The 20,059-nt window shown below is 38.7% G+C and overlaps 1 protein-coding gene across 1 annotated transcript in view; it reads right to left on the bottom strand.

Moving 5' to 3' along the window:
• RAB30 (RAB30, member RAS oncogene family) overlaps window positions 1-17,745 on the bottom strand; it is an 85,482-nt gene extending 67,737 nt beyond the window's left edge. Inside the window, exon 1 of the mRNA XM_063431263.1 lies at window positions 17,566-17,745. The gene's annotated coding sequence lies outside the window, so the exon portion shown is untranslated. The remainder of the gene's footprint in view (window positions 1-17,565) is intronic.
• Between the last annotated feature and the right edge of the window lie 2,314 nt (window positions 17,746-20,059).

Genomic DNA, 20,059 nt, shown 5'->3' on the forward strand with positions numbered 1-20,059 from the left:
GAGAGGCTGATTGGCCAGGACAGCGTTTGGTTCCGACTCCCACCCCACCTCCTTGGCTCAGATCATCAGAATTGACAATCTCAGCCAATCCAATGCTTTCCTATGGGAAAGCATTGGATTGGCTGAGATCATCACTTCTGATAATCAATGCATCTCTGTGAGGAAAGTTCAGTGTCTCCATGCAGAGCGTGCATATTGTGCAGCACTGCCCCAGGAATGATCACTTCCTATTGGCTAACCGACTTTTGGTAACCTAAATGACCGCTAGACGTCCTCACGCTCTGCATGAGGACATCCGGCGTCAGTAAAATCTCCATAGGAAGGCATTAAAGCAAAGCTTTTCTATGGGGAATGCCTAATTCACTCGCAGTGCGATGACGTTGAAGGAGGTGGATCGTCGACCCAGCGCCGAGGGATATCAGCGCTGGAATAAAGTAAGTGACTAAAGTTATATATTTTAAGGAAAGAGTAGTCATACTGAAAGTGTAGCTGGCTTAGAGAATAACCCTCTGAATCTAGTTATACAGTACATGCAAAACTACAAATGTAACAGCTAGATAATTTATGATAGAGATGAAATGATAAAGAAAACAAATTATCGGATGCAACTTCAGCAATTTACGTAATTAAAATTTTTTTTTTTACAAATGAGCTATTTGTACTGAGTCAGTGGATTTTATGTTAAATCATTTTATTTCATGTACTAGACTCCCTTTTCTATTCAGCTTGTCCTCATACGACTCTCTTCAGTATCAAAAAAGGAGAAAAATAAATGTAACTCCTTAACTACAGAGTTCTTTAAAAAAGAATGCATGAAGCTTTTTTCGAAACATGAAATAAAATGATCACAAAGCAACAATTTCGTTGTATGCTTTATTTCAGTGTAATAAAATTACAGATTTTATTTCTCTTACTTATGCAACTGTTGCACAAATATTAGCGAGGGTTATAAAAAATACAGGAAAAAAATATAAAATCTGTGTAGAAGGTCAAATGGCAACTTTGTAATATACAGTATTGAAATATTATTATAAAAGGTCTTTAAATGGCTATTTTAAGGGGGGGGATTACTGGTGTTTTAGCAAACAAGGAATTGTATATTAAGCCTTACAGGTTCCTGCACGGTTCAAGGTATGTGGTAGCATCATGAGAAGATCGGAATGGGAGCATGAGCCTTCTGAGCTTATTATTTAATTTTGCAATATTGATCAGAAACTCTCTTCTCAAACCGATCTAGTTGTTAAAGGAACACTATAGGCACCTAGACCACTTTGCCATAAAGGAACACTATAGGGTCATGAACACATACATGTATTCCTGACCCTATTGTGTTAAAACCACCATCTAGCCCCCTCGGCACCCTCTTACCTCCCTAAATATAGTAAAATCTTACTTGACTTTAAGTCTGCAGCTGATGATCATTCGAGGGCAACATAACTGCAATGTTTGGCACTCCATACAATCTACACCTGGAAGAATCATCATCCAAGCAGTCTTAAGGTAAGTTTACATCTTTAAAATACATATCTGCTGCAGAATTATGGGTTTATTCTCACCAGCAAGAACTGCTCATTTTTCTTGTGAGCAATAACGATAAAATAGCAAATAGCTATACATACTGCGGTCTCAGGTTATCTGGTTATGTGATCAGAAATTCCCCCCAAAAAACGATAGAAGTTCAGTACAGTTTCTCAAGTTGTTGTCTTGACCTGTTTTCAGATATTAAGCAGGATTTAAAAACTGCCTCTCTGGCTATGATCTCACGGTCAGGACAAGCATTTTGAAAATCATTAGGGCACAGCACGGACATACAAATTAATTTAGGCATATCAGTACTGGTTGAGTCTGTACTGCCAAAAACAGCAACACTGAACTAGACAATACAGAAAGAAGCACATTTATTTAACAGGATATGTATCACCACAATATACAAATTTAATATGAGAAATAAAGTGAAACACATACAAACTCCAAATCACTGAAGTGGTCATGGTACTTGGAGTAATCCTTTAAAGTGGGATGCTGCAAGCAGACTCCTGGTAGGCTACAGTGTTTAAATTCATGAATTTGTTGGCAAGATGAATAATGTAACTTCTGAAAACAGAATTTCCCAAGAACAAAGTTGTTCAAAAATGAGTTAACAACTGACACAAATGATAAATGATATATTCATATACCAAAGATAGATATAGACACACACACACACAAGGCAGTGTAAAGTTCAGACAATGTACACATAATGACATCTTAATATGGAATAAAAATCTATGTTCCTTCACTACAATGGCGAATGAAGATACACATGTATCATAAGCAATGAATTCTTATCACTTGGAGATAGTCTACTTCTGTTACACCGAGACAGCCCACTCCATTACTCACAAACAGGCCATGTTACATGTATCATGTTGTGCTAATTCGCATTACAAATTCTTGCACAATGCAAGACGCAAATATACGTTTTTACTTCATGCTTGTATAAATTAAGGTTAAAATCTAGTATATCAGCACATGTTGATCGAAGTATACAGGGAGTGCAGAATTATTAGGCAAGTTGTATTTTTGAGGATTAATTTTATTATTGAACAACAACCATGTTCTCAATGAACCCAAAAAACTCATTAATATCAAAGCTGAATATTTTTGGAAGTAGTTTTCAGTTTGTTTTTAGTTTTAGCTATTTTAGGGGGATATCTGTGTGTGCAGGTGACTATTACTGTGCATAATTATTAGGCAACTTAACAAAAAACAAATATATACCCATTTCAATTATTTATTTTTACCAGTGAAACCAATATAACATCTCAACATTCACAAATATACATTTCTGACATTCAAAAACATAACAAAAACAAATCAGTGACCAATATAGCCACCTTTCTTTGCAAGGACACTCAAAAGCCTGCCATCCATGGATTCTGTCAGTGTTTTGATCTGTTCACCATCAACATTGCGTGCAGCAGCAACCACAGCCTCCCAGACACTGTTCAGAGAGGTGTACTGTTTTCCCTCCTTGTAAATCTCACATTTGATGATGGACCACAGGTTCTCAATGGGGTTCAGATCAGGTGAACAAGGAGGCCATGTCATTAGATTTTCTTCTTTTATACCCTTTCTTGCCAGCCACGCTGTGGAGTACTTGGACGCGTGTGATGGAGCATTGTCCTGCATGAAAATCATGTTTTTCTTGAAGGATGCAGACTTCTTCCTGTACCACTGCTTGAAGAAGGTGTCTTCCAGAAACTGGGAGTTGAGCTTGACTCCATCCTCAACCCGAAAAGGCCCCACAAGCTCATCTTTGATGATACCAGCCCAAACCAGTACTCCACCTCCACCTTGCTGGCGCCTGAGTCGGACTTGAGCTCTCTGCCCTTTACCAATCCATCCATCTGGCCCATCAAGACTCACTCTCATTTCATCAGTCCATAAAACCTTAGAAAAATCAGTCTTGAGATATTTCTTGGCCCAGTCTTGACGTTTCAGCTTGTGTGTCTTGTTCAGTGGTGGTCGTCTTTCAGCCTTTCTTACCTTGGCCATGTCTCTGAGTATTGCACACCTTGTGCTTTCGGGCACTCCAGTGATGTTGCAGCTCTGAAATATGGCCAAACTGGTGGCAAGTGGCATCTTGGCAGCTGCACGCTTGACTTTTCTCAGTTCATGGGCAGTTATTTTGCGCCTTGGTTTCTCCACACGCTTCTTGCGACCCTGTTGACTATTTTGAATGAAACGCTTGATTGTTCGATGATCACGCTTCAGAAGCTTTGCAATTTTAAGAGTGCTGCATCCCTCTGCAAGATATCTCACTATTTTTAACTTTTCTGAGCCTGTCAAGTCCTTCTTTTGACCCATTTTGCCAAAGGAAAGGAGGTTGCCTAATAATTATGCACACCTGATATAGGGTGTTGATGTCATTAGACCACACCCCATTCTCATTACAGAGATGCACATCACCTAATATGCTTAATTGGTAGTAGGCTTTGGAGCCTATACAGCTTGGAGTAAGACAACATGCATAAAGAGGATGATGTGGTCAAAATACTAATTTGCCTAATAATTCTGCACGCAGTGTATTAAGCATTATGCATTTATTTTTATGTGACTGAATCTCTTTTTCACCATTTTTATTTGTCATTTGAAGTCTTTTTGTGCAGCTTTTAAAAAAATATCAATATTATAAGTATATGTTTTGTTTTGCTTTTGCAAAATTAGGATAGATCTTTGGTATTCCTTTTTAAAAAACGAGTACAAACCGTTCGACTGTAGTAGACATTACTGAAGATTTGCTACTGAATGTTTGAAAGTATGCCTGCACTTACAATGTCATGCTTTAACTTGTCAACGTGTCAAAACTATAATTCTACATTTTTTCTTACAGTACACGAGAACCGTATTGATCAACACTTCAAAATAAAGCACTTAATGTAGAACTTCCTTTCATCCCCTCAATGTATTTATAAAAGCTACTGTCAAAAATCACATGGGTGCACCTGAAAGAACTCAGCTTTTGTATGTGACAAAAATATATTTTGTTTTACACTGCGTTCTGATAAAAAATGTATACCATTTATTTATAAAGCAACTGATGTGAGTTCACAGACCAAAACAGATTTACTGGGTAACTGGTTTTCCAGTTACATTTGGAATACAATAACCCCTTCACTTTCTAAATCATGTATACATGTTTTATATTCATTTACTTTGCAGAAGGAACCTATCCCAATTATTTAATGTCTGCAAATGTGCTGAAAATATCAACTCTATTTCCCCTTTCAAACAGCAAAGGAAGTTTCAATGGGTCATACCTTTTCACGGTTAACACTGCATTAATATTCCACAGAGTGATAAAGATTGAAATAGCCTTTATTAAAGCTCTGGATCTACAATCGAACCATAAATGATATAACCAATATTAAATTTCCTGCTTCATTTAACCTTATAGTGTTGCTATGTTAATGCATTCCACAAAATCTCATTCTATTTTATTTAATATAGAGCATGCACTGGTGAACCCGAGGCATCATTAGGAGGTGATATCGCTCTGAACATTAAAGTGGTGTGGAGGTAAGTGCATTCTTTTCTTACCTTCACTATACTACTTACCCCAGTTAATGCTTCAAATACATTTTCTGGAATGAGAGAACAAGTAACTTTCAGTTCCATAGATGTTCCGCTTTAATTCTCACGATTTCTAATTTAGTGACAACATTCCAATCCTTTTTGGTGAAATCCTTGCACCTGGAAGGTGTCTTAGTAAATATTACCACTAAGTTAGAGAGAATCTAGAGGATGTTGGATGGGACAGGAATATGGTAGACGAGGTCTCTGACTTCCACCTTGCACAAATAGGAAGGAAACCAACAAAAAATCACAAGCAGGAATTAAACAATGCAGGAAACCTAACACAGCGCTCTGTTTATCAGCAGAGACAGGAAAAGGCATCTCATACACAATGCTTGTATTTATATGCCATTCTGAACCCGCTGCCTGAAGGGCATACACCAAATTGCATCTCAGCAGAGAACAAAAAAGTGTCAAAGCTTTGTTACAAGTATTACCCCGAGGAGTGCAATGCACAATGTTATTCCTGTGTTCTGTGTTTGTCTTTCAGAGCGTTACGGCTGTCTAAACTTTGTACTTGATCCTCTCACCCTGCTGCAGAGTACACTAGCAAGAAGAATATGAAAACCTACAGACAGAGATTGTGGTGCGCAGGCCACATTATAATACAGATCCACGGTATAGGACAGGAGAGGGCAAAGACAGATCCACTAGCTGTTGTAGGACCATTTTCTGGTTTAATGTTGAATCTTTCAGGAATGGTTTGACATTTATTTAGCTACAGTGAGGGGAAAAAGTATTTAATCCTCTGCTTATTTTGAACGTTTGCCCACTGACAAAGAAATGATCAGTCTATAATTTTAATGGTAGGTGTATTTTAACAGTGAGAGACATAAAAACAAAAAAATAATCCAGAAAAACACATGTCAAAAAAGTTAAAACTTGATTTGCATGTTAATGAGTAAAATAAGTATTTGATCCCCTATCAATCAGCAAGATTTCTGTCTCCCAGGTGTTTTTTATATAGGTAACGAGCTGAGATAAGAAGCACTTTCTTAAAGGGAGTGCTCCTAATCTCAGCTGTAGGTCCCCCCATTATTGTTCATTTTAGGGCCCTCACCCACCGCTCAGGGGTGGTGGCCGGGGGGGGGACAGTAGGTCCCCCCCTTATTGTTCATTTTAGGGCCCCCATCCACCGCTCAGGGGTGGGGGCCGAGGGGGGACAGTAGGTCCCCCCCTTATTGTTCATTTTAGGGCCACCACCCACCGCTCAGGGGTGGGGGCCGGGGGAGGACAATAGGTCCCCCCCCCTATTGGTATTTAGGGCCCCAACCCGCTCAGGGTGTTAAGCCCACTGTTGGAGTTGATCCCAGGAAAATATAAATTTGAGAAGGTTTTGGATAGCAATAACACTAACAATATTTTATTTTTAAAAAAGAGAAGATTTATCACAATGCATTGTTAATATATTATTCAAAGCACTGTCACTTTAATTATTTATGGCACTTTATATCTTAAATAGTTTTGCTCACATTTTTAGTGATATACACTAACAATGCATGGAAAATGGACGAATTTAATGTACTTTTATGTCACCATTTATGTAGTTTTTTGTCTCCTATGTTAAAATTAGTGTAGGATCCGCCAATATTGGGGTACTCTGATGTAGTGGTGGGCTTAGCACAATATGGCGTGCCATATTTGTTTTCTGAGATAGGTGACTTTAAGAAGCCTTGCAAAATGTAAAATTTTTGTTTTGTGTGTGCACTGTTCCTTATTCTATATATTTCATAGAGAAGCAACGACTGGGATGCAGAGTTGATGAGATGTGTATGGACAGTTGCGCACACACACACAATGAAGTCCAAGTAGCCATTACTTGCATGCCCGCTTCTAGCATAATAGCGCCTACAAGTAGAATGTGCTATGCAAACTGCATTAGCACGCTGGTCAAACACTGGTCCCAACTGGATGATCGACAGGGGATTGGGGTGGAGCTACAAGGTAATTTTCCTCGCATTTTAACCTGCAAGCTGATGTGGTGCTGGTGTTTAGTGTGACCCTTTAAGTTATCTGCTGGGGTGAGCTCAAAAGTAAAGAGGTGGGGCAGCAGTAAGTTTCTTTAAATTTGTTTTGCCAACAAAGAGATAATTTGCCATGTTTAGCACAATACTGCATAGGAATTCTGAATGACTTATAATGTATTGCAATACCAACAATGCTGCAAGGGATATATTAAGAAGCCATTACTTATTAAAAAAAGAACTGTGAAATGTCTTGATATATGTGTAAACTGATATTTGGAAAGTGAGATGCGGATCTCCTAACGAAATCCGCATTTCTTGTCAGAACATGTACTTCTGTTTCATGTCTATTCTCACGTCACTCACAGGTAATATGAAAATTACTCATAAACCAGTCATTATATTCTACATAAAGGGAAAATATATTGTACCGATATCCTCTTAAAGGGACCCCCCCCCAAAAAAAAAACCCATAAGGTGACAAGTCTGCTTCAGGGAGGTATAAACATAACACGTACCTTCAAGAGCAGCTACATGGATTAAAATATGTATAATTACTTGGTGATTGTATTTGTTTTTCCTGTGCCGAGAAGCTAGGCACATTAAAATGGCAATCTAAAGAAACGAAGAAAAGGCCTATTGCCAGAAGGACAGCACTAGTACTGTTCGGGGCTTAACCGTCAAACTAACAGAACAAAATAAAACAAAAAAGAAACAAAGAATCCCTGTTTAGAATTATTGATACGTTACTTCGAGTCGCTGGTGGAGAGATATGTGCAGTGTTACCATACCACACAAAGTGTATCCATATCCTGGTGCCCAAATTAATTGCTTTAATAAAATGCAGGTGCCCATGAGATCCCTTCCTCTAGTAGTATAAATCTATACGAGACTGCTTATAGATGCCAATGAGGAAAAGAGAGCGCATAGAAACATGCTAAAAGAGAGCTCAGTTATTCTGTATCTATAATATGAAAGTAGGTGTAGATTCTTATGTAGATATATTCATATTTAGATAGAGTCATATTTCTCATTAAAACTAAATATAGGTGAAACTTTGTTTCTGCTTTGTTTTGTTACATTAGAACAGCAGATGTATCAGTAGGAACACTACGTATAATTTATTTTTATCTATAGTTTTGAAAGTAGTTCTGGAGAAATTCCAGTTACTTCAGCTGTTGAGATGAATCCTAAAAAAGCCATCTTAGCACTTGCTTTGATGCCAGCAATAGGTGCATATTAAATTTTAGGCTGCTAAGACTCCATCTCAACCCACAGTTAAAGGACCACTATAGTGCCAGGAAAGCAAACTCATTTTCCTGGCACTTATGTAGTTCTTAGGTCCCCCGCACCCTCATGGCCCCCTCCTGCTGGGCCCCTCCTCCTGCCGACATCAGCGCCGAATGCCGCGCACACATTTCAAACCACCCATAGGAAAGCATTACTCAATGCTTTCCTATAGATGTCAGTGTCTTCTCACTGTCATTTTCACAGTGAGAATCGTGGAAGCGGCCTCTAGTGGCGGTCAGTGAGACAACCACTAGAGGCTGGATTAACCCTCAGTGAAACATAGCAGTTTCTCTGAAACTGCTATGTTTTCAGCTGCAGGGTTAAAACTAGAGGGACCTGGCACCCAGACCACTTCATTGAGCTGAAGTGGTCGGGGTGCCTATAGTGGTCCTTTAAGCCTGTCAATACCTCACCTACATTAGACCCAGTGCTCTTGTGTTCCAATGCCTGTACTTGACTCATGCGCACACCAGAACACCCATGTGCACCTATATGTTTAAATTGAAAAAAGTGGAAATAGAATCAGTAATTTTGAAAAATAATGAAGAATTGTCTGGTCTTATAATTAATAGGAATTTTTAACTATAACCATAAATGGTTCTAGGAAACACTTTTTCAGATCGCAGTGTTACAGGACAAAAAATCTGGAATTGATACCAACCAATGACCAATTTGATCATGAGCATTAATTTAAAAAAAAAAAGCCTGAATTAACAAACCAATCACTGAATCATTTACACGCACCATTATACAAAAAGCCCTAACCGATCCTAGAAATATGTACTGAATTAGAACTATATATATTAAGTATTTAATATGTATATTTGATTGAACCAAACTGTGTAGATGTAATATATCCCGCATTTTTAAAACATTAAAATTGTTCACCATTTTTCTAGAAGATCTTACGAACGTTTAATAAACCTTTAACCCCTTAAGGACCAAGCTTCTGGAATAAAAGGGAATCATGACATGTCACACATGTCATGTGTCCTTAAGGGGTTAAAGGGTTACTCCAAACAAATGACCACTTTAGAGATTTGAAGTGGTTATGGTGCCTGGAGTCTATATGTGCAGATTTTTGCAATGAAACTGTGTATATACAGAGTTTAACCTGTCTGCAGCCAGATATGTCAGTCCAACTCAGAGAGCATCATTGGACACCATTGGCCAGTCTGGAATCAGAGTTCTGGGCTGGCGAAGGTCAATTCTTTGCATATTCCTACTATGCACAGAATTGCATTCACTGGCTGAGGGCGGTCAGCTGATACTCTCAGCCTATGAAGGGCCTGCGGGATCGACCTTCGACTACTGCAGAAGCCAGATTCCGTCAATAGGAGAGGAGACCAAAATGACAGTGAGAGCCAAGTAGGAGGGAAAACCATTGTAAAAAAGTTTACTTCATTATCGGACAATGGGGTCAGAGTACTTCGGGAATTGGAGTAACTCTATACTTAAAAGCAGTGTAGTAGATTAGGTTAGGACATACGCCTACCTACCTTTTTCCTTTGCCAAAAGTGGAAATAACTTAGTAATAATTTCAAGTGGTCAAGTTGAACAGAAGATAGACGGGTAATGAACAGAATGATGTGCTCCCCCACCCATAGAAGAGATATATGACTTGAAGTTTATGCAATGAGCTTTCAGACTTGCAGTATCTGAGCCAAGCCAGAAGAGTGGACATTTATTCCTTTGAGAATGTTTTACTTGGAATTCGATTGACCTGCCTCTTGTATGTCTCTCAAAATACAGTTCGGCTCCTAAAAAGATCATTCTGGCACCAAACCCACATGAACATAACTGCCAAACACTGGCTGATATTTTGATACCTGCAGAGCAAATGTCTGTCCCGACTTGCCAAAAAATCATGTGTGAGGGGTTATTTAATACACAACTGGAGACCAAATGTGTCAAGAGTAAAAACTATTTGCGCAAAGGAAAGGAAGTTCCCTGCGTGCTAATATGCAAAAAGGCGAACCTATTAAAGAAATAAACAACTTACAAAGCTGAATGGAAGCCTCCTGTACAACGACATATTAAAGGAAAATGGTCACTTCCATGAAAATTAAACTATTGAACAAAGTACTGAAAATAACCCGTGACTTTTGTTAACCTCTATTTCCGTATTGCTCTGTTTTTTAAATAAAATGCAGGTTAAAAGATTTAGCAAAAGACAATCCAGTTCAGTCCTGGCACAGCCAGGGCAGGTAAGTCACAAGAAGAGGAAAACGGAAACATTGTTTCTGTTTAAACTCTTCCACTGATAATGTTCAATTCCAGAAAAGAGCAACATTTATAACCCACGATTCACAGGGAGCCAAAATGGCGGCTCCCAGTTACAGCTTAGCTGGAAGTACACCAGTGTGGATTTCTATAGTTAATTGTATTTTTCAGACCTCAGAAAAACATATTTGTTAAATATAGGGGATAAGTAAATATAATATTTAAAAAAACTGGTAGGATTAATAGCCCAAATGTCTGTAAATGTGGTTAATGAAGACTCTCTTTTTGAAGAGAAGGAGTGTATTAAAACCATTCTCGAGATACAATGCCATGATGGATATATACACAAAATATTGTTGTATCTCTCATACCATAACAACCTAAAGAAAACCTCGCAATTATCCTATATTTTCCGAGATTAGTCAGCAGGCTAAGGTCATTTAACAATAGCAAACAACAAGGTGACCTCCTCCTCTGTCTCAATGCAATTTAGCAGATAAAAGACAGGTTTTAGCATTGCCAGCAATAACACAGTGTTAAACGGGTAATGCCTGTATATGCTCATTCCCACACCAGGCCCGAAAATCTCTATTACTATAAAAAAATATTGGACACAGTTGAAAATTTCTCACACACAAGAAAAAAGAGAAAACGAGTTTAATCATGTCTAATTACATTGTCAATTATTCGGTCTTAGAAAGTGCTCTGTAAAGTGATTGATTTAATTTTTCTTCACAATTATCTTTTATACACCTACTCTCTATGTTTGCTGGATCTCGTTTCGCATTACATGTTAAAAAACCAAAATACACCACCTTATTAAACAGCCGTACCGGTAACAAGACACAAGTACTTTAAAAAAGTGAATGACAAGATTCACCAGACTAATGCCTAATATTGCTACTCAAAAAAAATGATCTATCATTATTGAGTTTTGGTTAGGCTTGGGGGTATTTTAGCATTAGGGGTAATAAGGGTTAGAATAGCTTAAAGGGTGTTTTAAGGATTACTCTAAGCACCATGACCATTCCAGCTGCAACTACAGAGTTTAACCCCTTTGCTGCTAGATGTGTAACTACGCCTCTGGCAGCCTCATTAGCCAGCTGGGTACAAAAGTTTCAGGCTGGCTAAAGTTAGTTCGGTGCATATTGGACGCTGGATACAGGTCCAATATGCACCTGAGGAAGACGAGTGTGTTCGTCGAAACGCGTTGTGCTTATGGTATCTACCTATGAACGGCATCACTACAACCTTTATGTAAGATTTTAATATTTTTTTATAAATAAATGTGAATACTTGCTTTTTAATTGGTGTGCCTGTTCTGCATCATTTACTCCGAGGAACAAGCTTCGTACAGAGGAATACCCTTTGGATTATCTTCCATAAACACCATTACCTGAAAACAGACTTTCAGAAATTGGTTACTTTATTGAACCTTCCAGCATTTGATTCCTGGTTACCATCTGATCCTGTTTATATATTTGGGGTATATTTGTGTGTTTTTTCTATTGTGTATATACACCTCCACAGTGCATGTATTACATTTCATTTGTGGTATCACGTATTTGCGCTGCACACTACTCATGTTGCTGGATACAGGTGTTCAATGGCAATACGGACCACCAATCCATTCTGACCATGTCCTCTCCTCAGCCTGTCCGCCCCCTACATACCCCCCTCCAGTGTGGAGGAGTTGATGTCAGCAGAGGAGGATTGGGCTGAGAGCAGAATTTGGCTTGGCGCATGTGCGTAGATACATTTTTGTTTTATTTATATGTTGGGGTGGGGGGACCAGAATAGACTTGATTACTCTAACTAGAACACGTGGGGAACATGATTAGGGTTCTGAGGTTTAAAGAGAAATTAGAATTAGTTGGAATCTGCCTTCAATATGCCATGGACATGTGATCTTGATGATCTCAATTCAATTTTTTCCCATAGGAAAGCATTATTATTATTATTGGTATTTATATAGCACCAACTAATTCCGCAGCGCTTTACAATATTATGAAAAGGGGGGGAAGGAATTTACAATAAATGAGACAATTACACAGTGACACAGGAACAATAGGTAGCTGAGGTCCTGAGGACCCTGCTCAAACAAGCTTACAGTCTATTGTGCCAATCGGCATCAACTCATAGAAAGCACTGAATCAATACATCTCTATGGGGAACGTTCAGTGCCTCCATGCAGAGCGAGAAGAGGCTTAATATAAGTGCTGCACACTGTGCAGCACTGGACTAGGAAGCACCTCTAGTGACTGTCACTAGAGGTGTTACTAAGCAGCAATGAAAAGCGAGTGCTACAGTGCTAAGACTGCAGGGACATGCTATAGACACCTGAACCACTACATTAAGCTGCAGTGGTTATGTTAACTATAGTGTCCCTTTAGGGAAGCTACACACCATTTTAGCTTGTTCAATGAAAATGAGATAACTAGAATAAGTGGATAGCAACTATGAAAGATTGGGAGGTTCTCGCATGTATTTATAATAGCTACATTCCATGCATAGAATGTATAGTTTTTGTATATATTGCTACTGGACATTAGAATGCGGCCCTAAAGCAAAACCTACACTGTACATGTCTTAGCAAGAAATATATACTCTCCACACACGCAAGGAGCAAAGAAAAATGACACTGTGTTTTCAATGCAAAAAGCAAGTTTAAACAGCACTGCATATGATGTGACTCTTCCCTGATCAATAGGCTATTTAGTCGCTCTGATGAATTGCTATAATCAATTTAACAATGTCATTTATGAGCAAGGTCTTTTAGCGTGCCGCCTTTCTGTTATTTTCAGAAAAACTATATAAGACTTCTGAGTAGATTTTTTTTTTTAAAAAAGAAAGAGATTTAAATATAAATCACTTGTTTTGGCTATATAAATTAATTAGGTAAACTATTCACAAAAAAGTAAACCGCTGCTAAAAAAAACTAGTAAAAAAATGTTTTACTAAATGACAAGGGGGTTATTCGCTGGACTATTGCGCAAATCCCTTTCAGCAAATCAAAATGCCTCTTATTGGATGAACAAAGCGATTCATTCTGGATTTGCTGAATGAGTTGATTCGTTCATCCAATGATTACAAGGCATTTGATTCGCTCAACGCAGCTGAATGTTTTTTTCTGAACAAATCTATTAATCTCTATTGTCAATAATTCTAAGTTAATTCAACATGAATTTAGAATATTAGACCAAACTAGTTGAACCGAGAACATTGGTAGCGTGGAGAATTTTTCAAGTTTGGCTATTGGAGCCTAAAACCTATAATTTATGTTAGAGTCCTGATAATTCACACTGTAGCCACCCAGGCAGTGTATTTAGATATAGCAAGGTTGCTTTCTAGGTGAAATGAAATTTTACACCATAACAGAGGGGCCATGAGCAGTTTTAAATCCATCCCCCAGCCACTGCCATATGTCCAAACATTCTAAGATTATCCTACAAAAGACTTCTACCCACACGGGGGTTAATTGGTTGCAGATTATGTGAGCCGTTTGAGAAATTGCACTAAAGCCATGTAAATGAATAGGCAAGTTTATCCCAGACTATCCCACCGCACCAGTAAAATTGCAGTCAATATTTTTAATAAATGACCCGTTAAAATACTATTTATAACGAAAACCTAATATATTAGGATTCAATCTAAATCCAAAGCAACATGTAGAGAGTCTCTATAAAAACTGTGCAAATAAGAGTCTCTATAAAAAAACTGTGCAAATAAAAAATATTTTTTTAATAAAAAATAGAAAAGCGTGCTATTAACATGTCAGCGATTAACAGTCTACTATGGAAACAAACATATGTGTCATAAAAGCCTGTAGAAAGTATCAATGTAAATGAACGGTATGTGCGTCCATTGTATTCAACATGTTGTGCGGGGGTTTTGGTCATTTAACCAGAAATAGTTGAGAATTGCTCATTTTAGGATATAATAGCCAAAATGGAACAATTCTCCAAATCGGCAACTTTTCCAGCTTGTCAATTTTATTGCCTAAATCTGCCATTTGCTTGTCAATTTACCATAATTTATGGTTTACCCCATTGTGCAGCGCTACGGAATTTGATGGCGCTATATAAATAATAAAATAATAATATTAGTTCAATTTCTTTTGGCAGGTGTGAAATTCTAGGATATATTAGAGGATATATTCACTAAACAGTGAGCTATGACCACACAATAAGGGACCTGCAAAGCGTATGCTGATACATATCGATTAAAACAAATACTGACTCGAAGAACACAACAATTTTTAGCATCACATGAGATCTCTAATTACAGACTAAAATGTACAAATCATCATTTCTTCCCAATCACAGCTTCATACTCACCCAGGTTGCAGGGCCTTGCAAATACCTGGAAACACAGGGATGTGACTCTTAAAAACATTAACGATGGAATCTAGCAGTTTTTTTTATATTTTATATTGAAATGTATTCACCTCTCTTCTTCCACAGAAAAAAAGGCTTGGCTCCCAAATGACAATGTTTGGTCCATCAACTCAACAAACATCAGACAGCTCTGAATAGGGGTTTTATTTCCTAAACAAGTCGACCTGGTAGGTGATATCAGTGAGATTATCACTTTGGGGACTTATTCAAATATACCCATCGCAATGTATCCAAAATGGCAAACTGACAAGTGTCTGACTGCCTAAACTCTTTAGGCTATTTATAAGGCAGACTGGCCTGGGAATTGCAATATTTAAAGGGACACAGTAGGCACCCAGACCACTTCAGCTCATTGGACTCCCATCAACCTTAACCCTGAGCATGTAATTGCCTCCTAGGGTTAACTCCTCCTCTAGTGGCTGCCTTACAGACAGCCACTAGTGGGACTTCTGGGTGGATATGCGACTTCTGGTCGTCTAAACGACGCTTGACTTCCAGCGCCACTGGAATCCCCATATGAAAGCTCTGAATAATGCTTTCCTATGGGGAAAATACTAATGCGAGCGCGGCCATTGCTGTGCGTGCACATTACGTCTCCCCTGCTGGCTGACATCGGCGGGGGAGCAGCATGGGGGGGAGCAGAGCCAGGTACCCAGGTGACAGATGGGGGTTATTAAGGTGGACTTGAAAGAGGAGTTTTCCTGGCACTATAGTTTCCCTTTAAAGTCAAAACAGACAAGCTGGAAAAAAGCTAAATTGAAGAATGCTTCTAGTCGAAAAAATTGGGGCAAAAAGTGACTATTCACTCCATTTTCCATTTTAGTGAATAACTCCTATCGGTGTTATTTTGTCACCAGATTTTTGATTTATCAAGATTCCTGGAATTCCGTTGCAGAGTTCTTACCACAATGAGGTGAAGGGGTATATGCCCTAAAGACACATGACTCTATTTTGTGCCCATTTGAAATGCAGATACTTTCTCTACCTACCCGGCTTATTCACTACAGTGACAAATCAAAGTGAGTTCAAAGTAAAATTCAAACTTAACGTGTAACTAGACGATCTGGAAGAATTCACTCAGCTATGCTTTCAGTTTGGCTACTCTGGCCTTGAATTTGAAATGAACTTTGAATTCTCAATTTAGTAAATAACCCGTGTGTTTTAGGGATCTAACCCAACGTTTAAAGCTTAGATCTAATATCCGAAAACCAGGTACCGATTCTGAGAGATTAAATTTGCTAGTAGTCGGGGGGCCAGCATTTGAATACACCCCAGCATCTCATATCATAGAACATTCAGACTGAGAACATTGTATATATTATACACAAGTATACACATATTATGCGTGAATATGCCAAGTGCTTCATGACTCACTCCCATTGTGGTACGCACAGCCCACACATCAGCATCAAAACAAAACAATCTAAGACCCAACTTTACATTAAATACGCTGGAAACTCAGTGGCATCCAGCCACGCAGGCCCTTTTAAAAAAACAACAACACATTAACATATAGATATATTAGCAAATACATATTTTACAACATCTCCAATGGTATACAACATGATAACAAGGCAATTTGTATTTGTACAAAAACATCAGTTATCAGGGTCAAATTCCCTGCTGATCCTGATGAGATTTCTTTCAAACCCAACATCATATTGCTTTAACCCCTTAAGGACACATGACATGTGTGACATGTCATGATTCCCTTTAATTCCAGAAGTTTGGTCCTTAAGGGGTTAAAGGCAGGGTAAGGTACACTAGGGAATATACATTTCACTGTTATTAAAAATCAATTACAAAGGAGTTAAATCCATATTTGGATCCAAGGCGTGATCATAAATATAACTGATCTGATCTGGAAAAATTTATTTTTTGAAAAACAATATTGTTTTGGCACACAGTAAATCCTTTCAGTGGATTTCATCTGGGGTCAATATTCTAAAAAAAAAAATAAAAAAAATCAAAGGGGTTGAAAATTAAACTGCTGTGCACTCCCATTATGCTGAGCAAGGTGATTGCTCCCTATGAGCTGGGGGTGTGGGCTCTATCCTAGAGTTTGTCTGGCTCTATAGCTGGAGCCTAAAGACATCCAGATGTTGGGTTTCTCCACTATTCCAGATGCCTGGAGTGAATTCTGCAGTCAACTCCAGTTTCATTCTGCTCACAAAATGCATTCTTCAGCCAAAGGCAGACAGAGAGGGAGAGATGAAGAAGCAAAAACGAAATAATAAAAGAAAGAAAAAAAAAAAACACTACACACCCTAAAAATGCAGAATAAAGACATAAAGATACATTGTGTCAGTATTTGTATAACGACAGCCAGGTATCTCAATGCAACACACAACACATAGGGTAGGACTCCAGCTTTTTGCAGGACTGCAACTCCCAAGAAGCTTTGCAAGCCTTGAGGTTGGCAGCACATGATGGGAGTTGTAGTCTTCCAGCTGCTGGGGGTTTAAAGCTTGGCTTGCCCCTGCTGTGACATTTAGATCATTTCAGAACAGAGAAGAAAAGCCCAGATTTGCCATTGGAGTTGGCATCATGCATGCAGACAATCTGTCACTCACCTTGGGTGGGATGTATCCCAACATACAAAGGAATGGGTGTTGTTCAGGGATGCCAGCAGGGCATTGGAGGGGGGCAGGGGGTCCTTGGTGTGGGTTGGAAGGCAGCCCCCCAGCAGTGGTCCCTGCACATAGCACAATGCATGCAATGAGAGTTCCCTGCTTTCTTACAATGACATCATTCCTCAGGATAACAGGCCAATAGACGTGCTATAGAGGGGGAGAAGCCTGGCGCAAGGCATTCTGGGAGAGGTAGTCCCAAGCCATGGAAATCTCCTCCTCTCCTGAGTGCTGGCAGGCAAGGCTTAACTACAACTCCCAGAGGGGAGCGGGGAACAGCCAAATAGCTAAATAGCGGAGGCTGCATTAGGCATGCTGACAGGAGGAGGAATAGTGTTTATACTGGGAGGGAACAGAGCACATAGGAAAAATCCAGGGGAAGCATTATCCTAAATATACCAGGATTATATCACATAGAACACAGCCTGGATATACTGACTGCAACACTGTATCATATAGAACACAGCCTGAATATACTGACTGCAATACTGTATCATATAGAGCACAGCCTGAATATACTGACTGCAATACTGTATCATATAGAGCACAGCCTGAATATACTGACTGCAACACTGTATCATATAGAGCACAGCCTGAATATACTGACTGCAATACTGTATCATATAGAGCACAGCCTGAATATAATATTGTATCATATAGAGCACAGCCTGAATATACTGACTGCAATACTGTATCATATAGAGCACAGCCTGAATATACTGATTGCAATACTGTATCATATAGAGCACAGCCTGAATATACTGACTGCAATACTGTATCATATAGAGCACAGCCTGAATATACTGACTGCAATACTGTATCATGTAGAGCACAGCCTGAATATACTGATTGCAATACTGTATCATATAGAGCACAACCTGGATATACTGACTGCAATACTGTATCATATAGAGCACAGCCTGAATATACTGACTGCAATACTGTATCATATAGAGCACAGCCTGAATATACTGACTGCAATACTGTATCATATAGAGCACAGCCTGAATATACTGACTGCAATACTGTATCATATAGAGCACAACCTGAATATACTGACTGCAATACTGTATCATATAGAGCACAGCCTGAATATACTGACTGCAATACTGTATCATATAGAGCACAGCCTGAATATAATATTGTATCATATAGAGCACAGCCTGAATATACTGACTGCAATACTGTATCATATAGAGCACAGCCTGAATATACTGACTGCAATACTGTATCATATAGAGCACAGCCTGAATATACTGACTGCAATACTGTATCATATAGAGCACAGCCTGAATATAATATTGTATCATATAGAGCACAGCCTGAATATACTGACTGCAATACTGTATCATATAGAGCACAGCCTGAATATACTGACTGCAATATTGTATCATATAGAGCACAGCCTGAATATACTGACTGCAATATTGTATCATATAGAGCACAGCCTGGATATACTGACTGCAATATTATATCATATAGAGCACAGCCTGAATATACTGACTGCAATACTGTATCATATAGACCACAGCCTGAATATACTGACTGCAATACTGTATCATATAGAGCACAGCCTGAATATACTGACTGCAATACTGTATCATATAGAGCACAGCCTGGATATACTGACTGCAACACTGTATCATATAGAGCACAGCCTGAATATACTGACTGCAATACTGTATCATATAGAGCACAGCCTGAATATACTGACTGCAATACTGTATCATATAGAGCACAGCCTGAATATACTGACTGCAATACTGTATCATATAGAGCACAGCCTGAATATACTGACTGCAATACTGTATCATATAGAGCACAGCCTGAATATACTGACTGCAATACTGTATCATATAGAGCACAGCCTGAATATACTGACTGCAATACTGTATCATATAGAGCACAGCCTGAATATACTGACTGCAATACTGTATCATATAGAGCACAGCCTGAATATACTGACTGCAATACTGTATCATATAGAGCACAGCCTGAATATAATATTGTATCATATAGAGCACAGCCTGAATATACTGACTGCAATACTGTATCATATAGAGCACAGCCTGAATATACTGACTGCAATATTGTATCATATAGAGCACAGCCTGAATATACTGACTGCAATATTGTATCATATAGAGCACAGCCTGGATATACTGACTGCAATACTGTATCATATAGAGCACAGCCTGGATATACTGACTGCAATACTGTATCATATAGAACACAGGCTGGATATACTGACTGCAATATCAGGACTGTATTATAGAGAACATAGCCTGGATATACTGACTGCAATACCAAGACTGTATCATAGAGAACACAGCCTGGATATACTGACTGCAACACTGTATCATATAGAGCACAGCCTGAATATACTGACTGCAATACTGTATCATATAGAGCACAGCCTGAATATACTGACTGCAAT

Source organism: Pelobates fuscus, chromosome 1, assembly GCF_036172605.1.
Source record: "Pelobates fuscus isolate aPelFus1 chromosome 1, aPelFus1.pri, whole genome shotgun sequence".
Taxonomy (NCBI): domain Eukaryota; kingdom Metazoa; phylum Chordata; class Amphibia; order Anura; family Pelobatidae; genus Pelobates; species Pelobates fuscus.